Here is a 2936-nt window from a genome sequence, read left to right as displayed (position 1 = left end):
CCCGGACTGTCCAATTATTCGGCTTTGAGGATGCGGGTTAAATCCAATAGGGTTTTGCTCGTTAGTATTTCTCATGCTGATGTCTAGTAGTATATTAAGACGATCAAGATATTTGATTTGAATTACCAGATTCAAACATTGTAATCTGCAAAATGACAAGTTCATTATGTGTGTGCGGTGATGGTGATTTCGAGAAACATAGGCGTAAGGGAAGAAAACCGGGCTTACAATTCCCCCGGTCCACCTAGTTGGGGTGTGGTAGAGCTTGTCTCTCCTAGTGGCTAGGCTCAGGTGTCCCTACTATAGTAGCATACATCATTTACACACCATCACACACACACACACCAATAGTACATATCACGTAGACATACATACTCAGTCTCTACTACACGAGAGGTCATTTGAGGCCAGCTCATGAGTTCCTATCAGCAGAAGTCATTTAGAATAGAAGTTTTAATGTGTTATAATGTCTGCGGCTCCGAGGTTGGCGCAGCGTTCTAACCGGCACTGACATGTTTAGTGGGCTAGAGGGTACACTGACCAGACCCTGGCTGGTTCGCAGGTTCTTAGGCACTGCGTATTGTAGCTGGTGCTAGATGGCTTCACAAGACCCGTTGGTTCAGTGGTCTACGAGGACTGCATCTCAGTGCTAGAGGGCGTCGCACTACAGACCCCTGGTTCAGCCGGTCTAAGCACTCTGGCATCTCCAGGCTTAGAGGCGTCACTTAACAGACCCTGGTTCAGCGAGCTCTAGGCACTGCATCACTTAGCTGCTGAGTGGCGCTCACTACCAGACCCTGGTTTCAGCGGTCTAAAGGCACTGCCCATTTTAGTCTAGTGGCGTCACTTACAAGACCCTGGTTCAATGCCGCGTCTAAGGCACTTGCTATTTTAGTGCTAGAGCGCCCGATCAACTACAGGCCTCCCCGAGTGGTCTTCAGCGGTTCTAAGGCCCACTGCTTTTAGTTGCTAGAGCGGGGTCACATACAGACCCTGTTCAGTCGGTCTACGGCAATGCATTTAGTGCTCAGGTGGCGTCACTACCATTACCCTGGTCAGCAAGTCTAGAAGCGCACTGCATCTCGTCTAAGGCACTGCATTCAGTGCTAGAGGCGTCACTACAGGCTCCCGAGTGGTTTCAGCGGTCTAAGGCACTGCATTAGTGCTAGTGGCGGTCACTACAGACCCTGCGCTTCGCCGCGTCTAAGGCACTGCATTTTAGTGCCTAAGCGTTCAGTACAGACTCCCTGGTTCCGAATCCACGGCCTATATCACAATCGGCCGTGATTGGGAGTCCCATTGGGTTGCGCACAATTGGCCCAGCGTCGTCCGGGGTAGGCCGTCATTGTAAATGAGAATTTGTTCTTAACTGACTTGCCTAGTTAAATAAATATAACAGATGTTACTGCATCGATTGGTTCTCTAATCAAACTGAACCGTATCGTTCCTGTATCGTCTTGAAAGGGAACGTACATCCCTAATTCTGTCCAGACTATGGTTCTGACCTACAAATACACTGGATTGTTTGCGCTCCGACAAAAGTCTAAGACGAACTAAGTGTGGTCTCTTTAGTGTACCGTAGCAGTGCCGTACATCAGATGCAATTGTCGTAGTGCTTCATCCACAACAGAGGTCACAAACAGACAGGTACAGCTGTAACGTGTTTATACTATTACAAATACATGAAATAAGACGTAAGTGTTTGATATATAAATATGTTGTACTACTGAAGACAGATTGTATTGTTTCATGGTTAAATGTGTCATTGCTGCTTCCCGAGGTCCACTGCTGACGTTAAATAGCAGGCTAACTAGCTTGCTAGCTCCCTAGTCGACAGGCTGTGCTAGTTAACGTTATCTAGCTAACTACAGTACAATGTTAGGTTTCCATGATCAGATACTCTTGGAAACCTAACATCTCTATGGTACTATGAAATATTATTACAATCTGTGGTGTGTCCTGTATGCTTTCATGAACTCATTTAGCTAGCTAGTTCCACAACTCAACCMCCCTGATGCTGTGTGTCAGGATGGGAGGAGACCACGGCAGTAAACTAAACCTGCCAGACTTCAAGCAGTGGAAGGTAGAGGGAACACCTCTGGAGTTCACACAGCAGAGACTGGCAGCTAGAGGACTGAAGGACCCATGGGCACGGTGAGAGAGAGGGAGAGCTTTGCGTTAAAGATGTGTACATGTAAAGTGCCTTCGGAAAGTATTCAGACCCCTTGACTTTTTCCACATTTTGTTAAATTACAACCTTATTCTAAAATGTGTTAAATAAAAATAAACCCCAGCAATCTATACACAATACCCCATAGTGACAGCGAAAACAGGTTTTTAGAAATGTTTGTAAATTCATTCAAAATAGAAAAACGGATACCTTATTTACAAAGTATTCAGACCCTTTGCTATGAGACTCGGCCAAACTGAGCAATCGGGGGAGAAGGGCCTTGGTCAGGGAGGTGACAAAGAACCCATTGGTCACTCTGACAGAGCTCTAGAGTTCCTCTGTGTAGTTGGGAGAACCTTCCAGAAGGACAATGATCTCTGCAGCACTCCACCAATCAGGCCTTTATAGTAGTGGCCAGATGGAAGCCACTCCTCAGTAAAAGGCACATGACAGACGCTTTGAATTTGCCAAAAGGCACCTAAAGACTCTCAGACCATGAGAAACAAGATTCTCTAGTCTGATGAGACCAAGATTGAACTCTTTGGCCTGAATGCCAAGCGTCACGTCTGGAGGAAACCTGGAACCATCCCTACGGTGAAGCACGGTGGTGGCATCATCATGCTGTGGGGATGTTTTTCAGTGGGAGGGACTGGGAGACTAGTCAGGATCGAGGCAAAGATGAACGGAGCAAAGTACAGAGAGATCCTGAACAGCATGACCCTCCATTTTCCTCCTGGTAACAAATTGTGTACATTGACGGCTCCTA

General features: G+C 46.7%; 1 long non-coding RNA gene across 1 annotated transcript; it reads left to right on the top strand.

Moving 5' to 3' along the window:
- The first annotated feature begins 1302 nt into the window (after positions 1–1302).
- LOC139027134 (uncharacterized) lies at positions 1303–2084 on the top strand. Its single transcript, XR_011479178.1, has 2 exons — positions 1303–1647; positions 1986–2084. It is a non-coding gene; the product is annotated as an uncharacterized lncRNA (long non-coding RNA).
- Positions 2085–2936: the final 852 nt, after the last annotated feature.

The sequence above is a fragment of the Salvelinus sp. IW2-2015 genome, unplaced genomic scaffold (genome assembly GCF_002910315.2).
Source record: "Salvelinus sp. IW2-2015 unplaced genomic scaffold, ASM291031v2 Un_scaffold7662, whole genome shotgun sequence".
NCBI classification, from domain to species: Eukaryota; Metazoa; Chordata; class Actinopteri; order Salmoniformes; family Salmonidae; genus Salvelinus; species Salvelinus sp. IW2-2015.
This window is presented reverse-complemented; position numbering and strand designations above follow the sequence as displayed.